Genomic DNA, 14,545 nt, shown 5'->3' with positions numbered 1-14,545 from the left:
AGTACCTCGGGTTAAGAACTTTGCTTCAAGATGACAACAGAAATCGTGCTCTGGTGGCACGGCTGCAGCAGGAGGCCCCATTAGCTAAAGTGGTGCTTCAGGTTAAGAACAGTTTCAGGTTAAGAACGGACCTCCGGAACTAAGTACTTAACCCAGTGGCATAGCATGGGGGGTGCAGGGGGGGCCGGCCGCACCGGGCGCAACATCTGGGGGGGGGCGCTCGCACTCGCAGCTCTCTGCCCCTACCTGGCTCACTCACTCTCTCTCACTGCAGTGCTGGCTGTGCAAATCTGATCCGAGCCGCCGGGTCGCCGCCCACTGTGGAGGGGGGGGGTGCCAGGCATGCGGTGCAGTGCGGAGAGAGAGCGAGGGACTATCTGGGGGAGGGACAGTGCAGCGGGGGGGGGCGCAAATTACTTCCCTTGCCCCGGGTTAGGGGGCGCAAATTACTTGCCCCGGGTGCTGACAACCCACGCAACGCCACTGACTTAACCCGAGGTACCACTGTACTACAGCCAATTGGATGGTCTTATAGACTAATTTCAGGAGGACGAGGGGTTCATCGGTGCCTACTAGACATAAAACAGAAAGCCCATTGGATCATAAGGATGTACCTGCTGGATCATCTAGGCCCATCTAACCTAACAGCCAGGTCTCTCAGTAAACTATTAAATTCTGCAAGGAAAGCGACAGGCAGAGCATGAATGGGAGAGCCCCCTCTCTCACTGTTAAGTCATAAGCGAATAAAACCAACCAGAGATGGAACCAACCAGAGAAGAATGGCAGAAGTTGATGGACGATGCAGAAATCAGGATGGCCAAAATTTCAATAAGGAATAGGGAAAACTTATAACATCTTAAAGACCATTGTAAACAGTTAAAATCGTTAGTAAGGATTGGAATATCACTTGTAGTTTAAGGGTGACTTCCGGACGCAATGGAGATGTAAAAGATTTGGACTATCATAAAAGATGCAGAAGGAAATGATAAATGACAGGACCCACAAAGGGGAGGGTGGGAGGCCAGGAGATTCCTTGGATTCTTGTTTATATGATTGATGTTTGATATATCTCTATGAAATGTTTGATATATCTCTATGAAATTTTGATTTGAAAAACAAAACAAATAAATAAAATTTTAAAAAAGAGAGAATAAAACCAACCTGGCTGCTGGGTCAACAACCAATCTAGTCCAGCATCCTGTCTTTACAGTGGCCAATCAAATGACCCGCAATGGGAAGCCCACAAGCAGCAATTCTTCCTACTGATGATTCCCAGTGACTGGTATTACGCTCAGGCATACAGCATATAACACTGGGAGAACGTAGCTCTCATGGCTGGGAGCCACTGTTAGTCTGATCTGCACTAGTAGGTTGTATCCCCTTTTAAAGCCATACAAGTTGGGTGGCCATCACTGTAGAGATGAAACACACCACTTCTGGAAATCCTGCAGACCCCTGTCAGGCCAGTGCGCATGGGCTGCAGGATAGTTCAGTCGGTAGAGCATGAGGCTCCTAATCTAAGGCTCATGGGTTCAAGCCCCATATTAGGCAAACAATTTCTGTATTACAGGCTATTGGACTACTTGACCCTCCTAGTGCCTTCCAGTCCTACAATTTTCTGATAGAGAAGGTGAGTAATTGAATGTGTACATAATGTCATTTTGGTTCATTGTAGCCATAAATGAATTTCCACGGAATGTGCATGAGCTCTGCACACACCAAGTGATCTCATAAGAGAGAGAAACACCCCTGGTTTCCCCACCTTGGAACTCATATGGGGTGTGTCCAGCAATCCTTGCCCAGGTGACACAAGAACAACACGACTGAGACCCAAATGGATGGAGACATAATCCCTTGCTGGAAATTCTGTGTGCAATGCCATGAGTCAAAGCCAAGGTTGCACAGCTCCAACTAATTAAGAAAGAGATTGGTACAAAATGCAAAGGAAAAGAAAACAAATAGGCATGGCTGGGCCATGGCTCAATCGACAGGAGGGGTTGGCTAAGGAATAGTATAAAAAGGTGTCCTGGATGGGAGGCTGACATTCACAACAGCTGCACTTCCAGAGATCTCTTTGGTGAACTAGGTAAGTCAGTCTGTCTCTCTGTCTCTGTCTCTGTCTCTGTCTCTGTCTCTGTCTCTGTCTCTGTCTCTGTCTCTGTCTCTGTCTCTGTCTCTGTCTCTGTCTCTGTCCCTCCCTCCCTCCCTTGTCCTCCTTTCAGGCAGTGGTGACTGGTGCCCATTGGGACTGGCATGGTGGAAGGCCTTAGAAGCAATCTGGTTCCCTCCAATGCTGCTGGACTCCAGCTCCCATCATTCTCCCAACAACTCTCAGCACTCTTAACAAACTTCAGCTCCAATAATTATTTGGGGGAAGCCATGACTATTTAAAGTTTTTTCTTGGGGACTTAAATGTATGGTCTTAATGTGGTCTTGAGAGAAATCTGTTGCCCACCAATATTCCCATTAGCCGCAAGCATGGCCAATGTTCAAGGATTCTGGGAGTTGCCATCCAACAACATCTAGAAGACACCACATTGGTTACTCCTGGATTAGTGTGAGAGAGATGTTGGATAATTTCCATGCTGACTGGTGGGGCAGGAGGCAAGGAGCCCAACAGCAGGGTTGTTGTGAGAATAAAATGGGGCAGGGGAGGGTCATGTATGGATGCCTTGTGGGGCTCCTGGGAGGAAAGTTGCGCTGCAAATGGAATCGTAAATAAACTGATTCAACAAAAGTAAGCCCAGATCTGTTTCCTACAGGTTTGCTTTGACAACCAAGAAAGATGTGCTCCCGTCAGGACAAAGACCAATGCTACAAGCAGGAGAAAGAGGAAGGGTCCTGCTGTGGTGGCCGGAGGTCTTCCACCAGCGAGGACCGAGGTTCCTGCTGTCTGGGACGGAGAAACAGCGGAGGGTGTCATGGCAATCGGGGTTCATCCGGCTGTCACGGGAAGCAACAAGAGCAGCAGCAGCAACAGCAGCAGGTCTTCCAAGTCCCATCCCAAAAGCTGAAGTAATACCAAGGAGAATTCCTAGAAGGGCCTAATTCTGCAGGAATTAGGTGGGATCATTTCAACACCAGTTGATGAGCACTTGAGACACTCTCAATACGTTCTGTCAGCTTTATCCCTGCAACAAATTCGACCACCCCAATGCTCCAAATTCTCAGCTGCCTCTTCTCCTCTTCAAAGGGGAACATCTCCTGTGACATTTGGAGCATGAGAAGAGCAAAGAGAATCATCCAGCTATTTCTATTTGCTGTTCATTTGCACACATGAGAGAATAAATAATAAACAATTAGTAATAATGAACTCCTGAGCTTTGATTTCTTTTAAACTTTTTTATTTTAAGAATCCCTGCATTTCATCCAAAGAATCATCCATTTCAATCCCGTGAATGACCAATGTCAATGTCATGTTGATGTAGGTTCATAGGAAGTTGCATTCTACTGAAACAGAGCCTTGGTCATCTAGCTCAGTATTGCATACATTGATTATTGCGTACATTATTGTGTACAGTGGCTCTCCAGGGTTTCGGGTAAGGGAGGCAGTGATGCTTCTGAATGGCAGTTGCAGGGAATCCCAGGAAGGAAGAGTGCTCTTGCATAGCCTCCAACATTTCTCTGATGAAAATAGGGATGTCCTGTTCCATTATTGTTATTATTACTATCATCATCATCATCATCATCATCAATATTCCACCATCTGACTCAGTTGTGAGTCACCTTGGGCAGCTTCCAACATATAAAAAACATAATAAACTTCCCTATACAGAGTTTCCTTCAGTTGTCTTATAAAGGTTGTATAGCTACTTATCTCTTTGGCTCAGGGGTTGGATAACTCCATACCCTCAAACATTTCTCCAATGAAAATAAGGATGTAGACTCATATAATCATAGAGTTGGAAGAGACCACAAGGGCCATCGAGTCCAACCCCCTGCCAAGCAGGAAACACCATCAGAGCACTCCTGACATATGGTTGTCAAGCCTCTGCTTAAAGACCTCCAAAGAAGGAGACTCCACCACACTCCTTGGCAGCAAATTCCACTGTCGAACAGCTCTTACTGTCAGGAAGTTCTTCCTAATGTTTAGGTGGAATCTTCTTTCTTGTAGTTTGCATCCATTGCTCCGTGTCCGCTTCTCTGGTGCAGCAGAAAACATGTCCTAAGGAAAAGCGGGACATTCCGGGATCAAATCAGAAACTAGGAGAGCATCTGTAAATCCAGAACTGTCTCTGGAAAATAGGGACACTTGGAGGGTGGTTTTTGCACTGTGAAAATAGTTTACTGAATGAGATGCCTCATTGGCCTGATATATCCTGATTCTTCTTTGGTTCTTATGGGAATGCCCGGTATTGAACCTGGGAAATTGTTTGCTTGCAAGAAGTGCTCAAAGGAGATATAGAAGACACTATCTAACCTTCTTAAGGACTCCACTCTTTATTTGTGTAGGGTTTCTTCTCCTCATGATAACCAGCAAGGCAGCAGGGATGGCTTTTTCCTCAGGGTTCACTTCCGAAGCCTTTCTCAGGAATGAGTATAACCGCAAGGCAGGAGAGATTTGGATCACAGTTTTCCTTCTCCTAGATGAACTACCTTCTGAATATGATGAGCCCCGTCTGCCCCCAGACAGTAATATAAAAATATCTGAGCAACTAATGGTAAATGATTACAAGCAAGCAACAGAAAGGGTCATAGCTTAGTGGCAGAGCATGCAGCAAGTTCTGGCATTTCCAGACAGGGCTGTGAAAAACTCCCTGCTTAAAACCCCAAAGATTCAATGCCCTTTCAGTGTGTTTAACACAGGGATAGATGGACCAGTGGTCTGACTCTGAAGAAAACAGCCTCCTGTATAAACCAGCCTTTTATTCAAGAAGAGGGGCTAAAATCTCACTTGATTTGTAGGCTAAGGACCATAGCACTGTGGCAGAGCAGTAATATAAAGGCATAGCTGTCAACCGTCCCTTATTTGGCGGGAAACTCCCTTATCCCAGCGCTGTTTCCTGCTGCTGTCCCGGATTGATGATGTCCCTTAAATATCCCGGGTTTCATGCTCACCTGGCTCAGGAGGGAAGCAGCGGCTCGGGGTCCTTCGCCGCGAGAGAGAGAGCGCACACGAGCTGCCGCTTCTCCGTCTCTCCCTTTTCCCCCTCAGGGGCATGTCATGAGGAGATGGGTGGCGGCGGGTGGGCAGGCAGCCCCTCTCTTGCGAGACTTCCGCCGCCCTGCCAGGGGAAGCCAGAGGCGCCAACGGCAGAGGCTCAGGAGGCGGCCTGAGGGGGGAGGAAGAGGAGGGGATGCGGAGGGACACAGAAGGGTGGCGCTTCAATGGCCGCAGCGCCGCCGCAACTGCCTCATGCCGGGCTCACGGGCGAGAGTCTCTCTCTCTCCCTCCCTCTCTCTCGGGCGGGGAAGGGTCGATAGAACTCCTCTTGCCAGGACGACGGCAGCCCCAACGTGCATAAGCTAAGCAAAATCCCTTATTTTGGCTGCTGATCCCTTATTTTCAAGGCTGCTGGTCCCTTATTTTCAAATTTGTAAGTTGACAGCTATGTATAAAGGTAGCTTAGTGGCAGAGCAGCCTCCCTAACGAGAGCCTAGAAAGGCACCCTGTCTGAAACACTGCAGACTGACTTTTTAAAATTTATTAACATATAAAACGCATACATATACATTTACACAATACACTACCTTATTTTCATAACATAAAATTTACCTACATTACTCTATATAATACCTACCTATACTGTAAATATCAACATACCTACATACCTACCCCACACAGACACCCACCAAGTGACTTCCAGCCGTTCTTGTTACGCTGCTTTGTTTTTCCAACTAGCTTAAACGCATTTCATTATTTCTTTAATCTCTTCTTCTATCTTGACTTTACTCTCCTTTCACTCTAATCATTTTCTGGATTCACTCAATATCTGCCAGAAATTCTACTTTTTCCACATAAATTATGATGTATTCCTTAAAGATAAAAGGTAAAGGGACCCTTGACCATTGGTCCAGTCGTGGCCGACTCTGGGGTAGCGGCACTCATCTCACTTTATTAGCTGAGGGAGCTGGCATACAGCTTCCGGGTCATGTGGCCAGCATGACTAAGCTGCTTCTGGAGAACCAGAGCAGCGCATGGAAACGCTGTTTACCTTCCCGCCAGAGCAGTACGTATTTATTTACTTGCACTTTGACGTGCTTTTGAACTGCTAGGTTGGCAGGAGCAGGGACCGAGCAACAGGCGCTCACCCCATCGCGGTGATTCGAACCGCCGATCTTCTGATCAGCAGGTCCTAGGCTCTGTGGTTTAACCCACAGCACCACCCGTGTCCCTTTCCTTAAAGATAGCCGACTCCTTATTCACTTTTTGTACCATATCTCCTCTTATCCTCCCTGTTACCGTAGTTCAGCAACACTGCAGATTGACTTGGTGTAAGACAATTCCTTATGTTCTATATTGGGACCAAGGCCCAGTAGCAGAGCATTTTCCTTTCATACAGAAGGTCCTAGGTTCAAACAACAACACTTCCAGGTAATTCTAGGAGAGACTCACTGCCAGAGACCCTCAGGAGCAGCTGCCAGTCCATGTGGATGGGGCTAGATAGTGAAGTCAGGTGTCGCATCCTGACAGAAGGCACCCACAGACACAGGTGCATAACATACTGAAGTGTAACGGAAGATAGGAATCTCATGTAGGAATGAGTCAAAACTCATTAATGCAAGATGGTGGGGAGTTAATGAAATGTAAGGCCATGGGTGCGTCAAAAATTCTAATAGAATGTCTCTATGCCTGAAATGGAATGTCTGGAGATGATATAAAAAGCTGTTTTGTTCCAAGGGATCCTCATTCGCTCGACAACACTTGACTTGACAACAACGTCTTCTCAGTGATTGACCAGGTAAGTGTGAGGACCTCACTTTTCTCTGGACTGTCAATGGATCTATCATTCTTCAAGGAAGCCTTCTGCCAAATCTAATTGAGTAGGACCAATAGCTTTCCAGATTTGCGACCGGAGAGGTTAATGGCTGCTATTCACGATGGCTATGTTCTATCTCCACTGGCAGAGGTTGTTTGGCTCTGATTACCAGTTACTGGGAAGCTGTTGTGCTCAGGAAAAGTTTATGGGCTTCCCATTGAGGCATCTGGTTGGCCAGTATGAGAACAGCATGCTGGACAAGATGGGTCTTTGTCAGAGTCCCGTAGGCTCTTTTGTCTTGTCTTGTTTTCATGCAAATATTTTACCAAACCAAATTCAAGATGCTTGTGATAACTTAGAAACTCATTAACAACTTGGGACTTAGATACTTGGGCTCCCAACTTTCATCATCCACAGCCAGCCAGACCAAAGGTAAAGGGAGATGGGCATTGTATTCCATCCTGCTGTAAACGATAGTGATGGGATGAGCCTGATGAAACTCGTCCTTTAGCAAGGAAGGGGAAGAGACTCTCATCTCTCCCCCTGCTACAGCCTGATGGAATTCCTAGTGATGTGCTGAACCTCTGAATGGCCTTTATCTTGATTAGATTGTTGGGTTCATATAGCTCAGTGCTGCCTATTCTAACGGGCAGCAGCTCTCCAGGGTTTCAGACTGGATCTTCTCCCAACCCATCCTGGAAGATCCAGGGATTGAACCTGGGACCTTCTGCATGCAAAGCCAATGCTCTACTTCTGAGCCACAGTCCTCCTCCATAGGAACAAACAAAGTTGCCTTGTATGGAGCCAGACCGTTGGCTACAGATTGCTCAATGTTGTCTACCTTGATTGGTAGCGGCTCTGCAGACCCAGCCCTGTCTGATAATAATAATAATAATAATAATAATAATAATAATAATAATAATAATAATTTATTATTTGTACCCCGCCCACTCTGGGCGGCTTCCAACAAAGATGAAAAATACACTAAAATGTCACATATTAAAAACTTCCCTGAACAGGGCTGCCTTCAGATGTCTTCTGAATGTCAGGTAGTTGTTCTTCTCTTTGACATCTGATGGGAGGGCGTTCCACAGGGCGGGCGCCACTACCGAGAAGGCCCTCTGCCTGGCTCCCTGTAACTTGGCCTCTCGCAGTGAGGGAACCGCCAGAAGGCCCTCGGAGCTGGACCTCAGTGTCCGGGCAGAACGAGTGAACCTATGGCCTTCTTCTGCATGCAAAACAATTGTGCTACTCACAGAGCTATGGGGCCATTCCCCCTCTTAGTCAAACTGTTGGTCTGTCTCACCTAGCTGTTCCTCCTCTGACCAGCTATGGTTGTCCATGAGTATTTGGCGGTGGCAAATCTATGATGGAGATGCTTTAAAAACAAACAAACAACTGAGCAGGGATTTGATATACAAAGCATGTGTTTTAGCGCTGAGTAATGGGATTTCTCGATTGACATAGCATTTTGTGAGAGCTTGACAACTGTCTATAAATTGCTGTAAAATCAGGATGTAGCTGAAATTTAGAGGGTTTTTATGGCATTTCTTTTTGTGCCTGGTTAGATTGGCTGGACAGGAGTGGGGACAAGAAACAAATCTGGATTTCTGAAAACACAATTGAAAACTGCCAGGTGTCCTAAAAGCAATGTAGATTTGGGGGGAAAGAATCTCAATTCAGAGGCATCTGTGTTGTAGGGAAAGATCTCTCTGGGGCACCCTCTAAACCCAAAGGTGCAAGGATAAATATCGTATGAGCATGGATTGCAAAGGTTGCTGATGTTGCATGTCCACCACTGGTGGGAAATAATTTCCTTGGGAAATATTCTAGTATATTTAAGGACATGCCTCAACCAATCAGGGATCATATATGAAATATACATATAGAGGTGTAAAATAAAGAAGGGGGAACCTGTATCCCTCCAGATGTTGTTGGTCCCTGATTCCCATCACTGCTAGCCAGCATGACTGATAGCAAAGAATGGTGGGGGCTGGAGTCCAAAAACAACTGGAGGACCTCAGGTTTCCCATTGAAGATCAACAGGGTTGCCAGACCTCCAGGTCTAACCTAAAGTCTCCAGGTTCTCTTTGACTCCCTTCAAATGCCTTGTGGAGTCTTGAATCTCCAGGTGTGGAAGAATGCCAGTAAGAATAATAGTGGAAGTAGAAGTAATAATTCATTCAGAAGATTGGCAAACTTCATCTCACCAGGAGCTGGCTGCAAATGACAGCCCAGATACTTGGGGAGGGTCTGCTCTGCTTGCTTTTCTCTCTCAATTGACCTCAGTCTCCAGGACCCATAACAATACAAGGAACCACCCCAGGGTCTCAGATTTGGTCTCTAAAATATCAGGGTCTGGGATGTTCCTCACGTGGCAACCCTGCTGGTCTAGGAAATGATGTAGGGAACCTCTGGACCCCCAGATGTTATTGGACTTTTATGTCTATCATCACCAACCAGCATGGCTAATGGAAGAAGGAAAATGAGAGTTCTAGTATAGGCATAGGCAAACTCTGGCCCTCCAGATGTTTGGGACTACAATTCCCATCATCCCTAGCTAACAGAACCAGTGGTCAGGGATGATGGGAATTATAGCCCCAAACATCTGGAGGGCCAGAGTTTGCCTATGCCTGTTCTAGTCCAACAACATCTGGAGGATCACATACCTACTTTATAGAATACCCCAAAAGCTGCTCCCTTGGAGAAACCGGATCAAAAATGACGTTGGTCTTTCTCTCTTTCTCTCCCTCCAGAAGTTATCAAAGCCATAGCAAAGATGAGCCAACAACAACAACAACAAGGAGGAGGTGGCTGTTGTGGTGGCAGAAGTGGTGGTGGAGGAGGAGGAGGCTGTCATGGTGGTGGTGGCCATGGAGGAGGAGGAGGAGGCTGTGGTGGTGGATCATCTCAACAAAGCCAGAGGAGTGGAGGATGCAGCCGTAGTGGTGGCAGTGGTGGTGGTGGAGGATGTTGTGGTGGCCGTGGAGGTGGATCTTCTCAAAGCAGAAGCAGCAGCGGAGGAGGATGCTGCGGTGGCAGGAGCAGCGGTCAAAGTAGCGGTGGAAGCAGCGGTGGAAGCAGTGGCGGATGTTGCGGTGGTGGCGGTGGAAGTTCTCAGCAGAAGATGAAGTAGATGCCTCCAGAAAGAGCTGAAATCCCAACCCACAGTGACCACCACCTCTTCAAGATATCTTCTTGCAAAGCAAATGGTTGCTGTCTTTTCCAGATGATGAGCCAGACTTTCCTCTGGCATGGGAAACATCAGTCTTTCATTTTCCTGCTATGGCTACCTCTTTAAAGGCATTAAAAACTTCTTTCCTGCAAGCCTGTCAGTGTCATGGTGTTCTTTTCCTATCTTCACTTCTCCATACACACATAATGTTCCTACTCTTCACCCACATTGTCCTCTCTGCTCCCAAGCTCTGCAAGTAGTCCTTACACAAAACGTATGGGAGATACTGGGGATTGAACCTGAGACATTCTTCATAAAGAAGGTTCCCTACCACTGATTTAGAAGTCCTCCCAAAATAGGAAGCTGCCTAGATAATCTTGCCCAGTATAGTCTACTGTGACTAGCTGCATCTCCAGGGCCTCAAAATGAGAAAGATATTTCCCATCCTTTCCCATGTGATCTCTTTTCAATGGGAGATGCTGTTGGCTAAACTTGGGATCCTTCTTCCATTGTTGAGCTAGAATGATGGACCTACGGTCTCAGTATAAAGGAGCTTCCTATATTCTTCTTCCACGGTGGAATATGCAGGTGGCTTTTAAGAAAACTTGATTTAAATTTGACCTCTTCAGTGAATGGTTCACTTTGTACCTATTATTTTACATCTGTTCTTATTTCAGGCAAAGATAGAGGTGTTCTTTTGAATCTCCTCCCAGCTTCCACCTTTTCCAAAAAACACCCAGATGAGTCATCTTGTCTAATTCCTTGCCAAACAAACAGAACCTGATTATCACATGACACGAGAAGTTAGCCAGAAAGTCTGATTAGGAAAATATATAGAAGAATGTCTAATGCTCTCCTTAGGGTTGTAGATCATAGAAGCCAATTCCTAAGGGCCGTAGTGGCTTCTCCCTCCAATAAAATATTTGAGGGGACTGGGCCCCCAAGAAGTTAATGGGCATTGCCATTCTAATGGTGTGGGGTGTGGCTTAACTGGCCCCCCACAATACTTCATTCAAATTGGCACCCCTGTTGCAGATGATTGGTCCATCTAGCTCAAGCTCAGTTACACTGATTGGCAGCTGCAGCTTTCTAGTGATTGGACCTAGCCCCTCCTTCATGCAAAACAGCAGTTTTACCAGTGAGTTACAGTCCTTCCTTTGGGTTGGATCTGTGGTGTCCCTGTGGACTCAACTGGTTGTCATCAGATGGGCTTCAGGTGTGTTGTGGTTCTGGACTGTCAGGAGTCAACACTTCAGGAGCGTGGTTCTTATCAACTGGGTGCACTGCCCACATGATCTGTGCTTTTTTCCTTTGATCTGTGCTCTGTGGGGGCTGAGCTCTCTCTGAGAACGTTAGCAAGGTTGTTAAGAGGCAGAAAGCTGCAAACATGCAGCTAGATTCTGTAGGTTTTTCTTTTCTGTTTTGAATGTTTCTAAATAAAGAGTTTTAGATTAGAAGCACTGGTGTCAACCTGAGTTACTGAGGACACCACATAGACACAGACAAGCCATTTTATGCTGCTTGTGAACTCTGCTATTATCTGGTGTGATAGGAATTTTATGGTCTTAAATATATGGTAATGTTCATAAGTGTACCAACCAAGCACATACATAGATCAGCACAGGAAGGCCAACCTGGAACCATTTTGATTCCTAAACTGACCAAATCTTTTCTCTGCAGGGTCAAAATGGAAAAGCCTCCCCATTGTCTTTTCCTTCCCAAATCCTGTCTTAAGGGTATGTCTGTGTTTGAGTAGGGTGTGAGCCTGTGACCTGGCCCAGGAACTAAGTATTTATCATTACAAAAGACTGGCCAGGCTACCCAGGAAATCCAATCAAGTAACCTGCCAGACAGGAGATAAACAAGGACAGGAGAAAAACAACATTCAAATTTCTGTTTTAGACCGCCTTTTCTGTGATGCAGGTGTGATGTATCTGAGGGGTGGTCTTAGGTTACACCCCTTCTGTGATGTATGTATGATGTTTCTATGGGTTGTCTTGATCTACAGGGTGGCAATTTCAAAAGTCTTTATAAGGCCTTGCACACCGTTTTCCGAAATCTCTCCTCTCTCCTGCAGGTGAGGGGAGCACCCTGTTGCAACAGATCAATAAAGGCCAAGCCTACAGGCTGCTGTTTTGCTCCAAGTAATCCCGGTTGGTGTCTTTGTTTTTTGTCCAAGGGAGCCCTTGGATTTTTCTGTTAATTCTGGCAACTGAGGAGAGTGGCAGTGCATGGAGTGGAAGCATGTGGGTGCCATTGGAAGTTTGTCGGAGTGGCAATAAATCAAATTTATTGCAGGGCCGTTGCAGCAGACTCAGTGGGTCAAAAGATATACGACCCAACACACTTTAACAAGGAGACATTGTATAAGAGTAAGGTATTTTACGTGTTTGTGTCTGTTTGTTCATTGAATGTGTTTAAAAGCGAGCTTTGAGGATAAGTCCTCCAAACCAGCTTTCAATAAAAACAAACAAACCAATGTCCCAGGTTCAATACCTGGCATTCCCCAAAACAAGAAGAATCGTGATAGATCAGGCCAATGATGCATCTCATTCAATATCCTATTATCACAGTGCAAAACCCCAAGAGTAAACCCTCCAGGTGCCCCTATTTTCCAGGGACAATTCTGGATTTATAGAAGCTGTCCCGGTTTTTTATTTGATCCCACAATGTCCTGCTTTTCCTTAGGACATCCCTCTTTTCACTGCAGAAATGTTGGAGGGTATGGAGTTATCCAACCCCTGAGCCAAAGAGATAAGTCACTATACAACCTGTAAAAGACATCTGAAGGAAACTACATATACTGAAGTTTATTGTGTTTTTTTATGTTGGAAGCTGTCCAGAGTGACTCACAAGTGAGTCAGATAGGTGGAATATTGATGATGAAGATGAAGATGCTGATGCTGATGATAGTAATAATAATAATGGGATAGGACGTCCCTATTTTCATCAGAGAAATGTTGGAGGCTATGCAAGAGCACTCTTCCTTCTTCCTGGGATTCCCTGCAACTGCCATTCAGAAGCATCACTGCCTCCCTTACCCGAAACCCTGGAGAGCCACTGTACACAATAATGTCCACAATAATCAATGTATGCCATACTGAGCTAGATGACCAAGGCTCTGTTTCAGTAGAATGCAACTTCCTATGAACCTGCATCAACATGACATTGACATTGTTCATTCACGGGATTGAAATGGATGATTCTTTGGATGAAATGCAGAGATTCTTAAAATAAAAAAGTTTAAAAGAAATCAAAGCTCAGGAGTTCATTATTACTAATTGTTTATTATTTATTCACCCATGTGTGCAAATGAACAGCAAATAGAAATAGCTGGATGACTCTCCTTGCTCTTCTCATGCTCCAAATGTCACAGGAGAAGACCCCCTTAGAAGAGGAGAAGAGGCAGATGAGAATTTGGAGCATTTCTGGTGGTGGAATTTGTTGCAGGGATAAAGCTGAGAGTGCCTCAAATGCTCAGGAACTGTAGTTGAAATGACTCCACCTAATTCCTGCAGAATTAGGCCCTTCTAGGAATTCTCCTTGGTGTTACTTCAGCTGCTGAGATGGGACTTGGAAGACCTGCTGCTGCTGCTGCTGCTGCTGCTCTTGTTGCTTCCCGTGACAGCCGGATGAACCACGATTGCCATGACACCCTCCGCTGTTTCTCCGTCCCAGACAGCAGGAACCTCGGTCCTCGCTGGTGGAAGACCTCCGGCCACCACAGCAGGACCCTTCCTCTTTCTCCTGCTTGTAGCATTGGTCTTTATCCTGACGGGAGCACATCTTTCCTGCTTGTCAAACCTGTAGGAAACAGAAGGCAGAACTTTTATTGAATCAGTTTATTTACGATTCCATTTGCATCCCAACTTTTCTCCCGGGAGCCCCACAAGGCATTTATAAATGATTCTCCCCTGCCCCATTTTATTCTCACAACAACCCTGCTGTTGGGCTCCTTGCCTCCTGCCCCACCAGTCAGCATGGAAATTATCCAACATCTCTCTCACACTAATCCAGGAGTAACCAATGTGGTGTCTTCTAGATGTTGTTGGATTGCAACGCCCAGCATCCCTGAACATTGGCCATGCTTGGGGCTGATGGGAACATTGGTGAGCAACAGATTGCTCCCAAGGTCACATTCAGACCATACATTTAAGGCCCCAAGAAGCAACTTTAAATAGTCATGGCTTCCCCCAAATAATTATAGGAGCTGTAGTTTGTTAAGAGTGCTGAGAGTTGTTAGGAGAATGATGGGAGCTGGAGTCCAGCAGCACTGGAGGGAACCAGATTGCTTCTAAGGCCTTCCACCATGCCAGTCCCAATGGGCACCAGTCACCACTGCCTGAAAGGAGGACAAGGGAGGGAGGGAGGGAGAGAGAGAGAGAGAGAGAGAGAGAGACTTACCTGGTTCACCAAAGAGATCTCTGGAAGTGCAGCTGTTGTGAATGTC

General features: G+C 46.1%; 2 long non-coding RNA genes across 2 annotated transcripts; one reads left to right on the top strand and one right to left on the bottom strand.

Moving 5' to 3' along the window:
- Positions 1-1,246: 1,246 nt before the first annotated feature.
- LOC310665921 lies at positions 1,247-3,313 on the top strand. The gene is made up of 2 exons (XR_014505714.1): positions 1,247-2,086; positions 2,763-3,313. It is a non-coding gene; the product is annotated as an uncharacterized lncRNA (long non-coding RNA).
- A 10,049-nt stretch (positions 3,314-13,362) lies between these two features.
- LOC310666301 lies at positions 13,363-14,545 on the bottom strand. The gene is made up of 2 exons (XR_014505868.1): positions 14,496-14,545; positions 13,363-13,899 (listed from the first exon to the last, which is right to left on the bottom strand). It is a non-coding gene; the product is annotated as an uncharacterized lncRNA (long non-coding RNA).

This window comes from Podarcis tiliguerta (genome assembly GCF_965153285.1).
Source record: "Podarcis tiliguerta genome assembly, chromosome: 16".
NCBI classification, from domain to species: Eukaryota; Metazoa; Chordata; class Lepidosauria; order Squamata; family Lacertidae; genus Podarcis; species Podarcis tiliguerta.
The sequence above is the reverse complement of the archived record's forward strand: the minus strand, read 5'-3'. Positions and strand labels throughout refer to the sequence as shown.